The following is a 590-nucleotide window of genomic DNA, read 5'->3' on the forward strand; positions in this document are numbered from 1 at the left end:
CTGAGCCTGCTCGCCTGAAGTTAGGATATCAACACCCAACAACTGCGCGCGCTCAAGGAAGTTGGACATAGTGTTGTATTAGAGGTAAAATATTATATAAATACTGTTTGGTTTCTGGCACAAACCGATCGTTTCGTGTCTTAGGACATCAATGTGTCGTCACGAGCCGCAGGGTTTAATTTGGATTTGTCTGTGCATGTTTTTTTTACTCTCATATATTTTGTTACCATTGCTATGCATTATACGACCGAGACTGCAACGGTTGTAGTTAAAAATCATAATTTGTGTTCTACTGAAGAAACAAAGTCACCTACATCTTGGATGCCCTGGGGTAAGCAGATAAACATCAAATTTTCATTTTTGGGTGAACTATCCCTTTAAACAATGTTACTGATTTAGAAATACCTTTGGGTAAATCTGAAATGAAGGACTTAATTAAAACAGCTATTAAAGGGGTCATATGATGCGATTTCAATTTTTCCTTTCTCTTTGGAGTGTTACAAGCTCTTGGTGCATAAAGAAGATCTGTAAAGTTGCAAAGACTAAAGTCTCAAATCCAAAGAGATATTCTTTATAAAAGTTAAGAGTCA

This window comes from Sinocyclocheilus grahami, unplaced genomic scaffold (genome assembly GCF_001515645.1).
Source record: "Sinocyclocheilus grahami isolate Dianchi unplaced genomic scaffold, SAMN03320097.WGS_v1.1 scaffold1277.1, whole genome shotgun sequence".
Classification (NCBI taxonomy): Eukaryota; Metazoa; Chordata; class Actinopteri; order Cypriniformes; family Cyprinidae; genus Sinocyclocheilus; species Sinocyclocheilus grahami.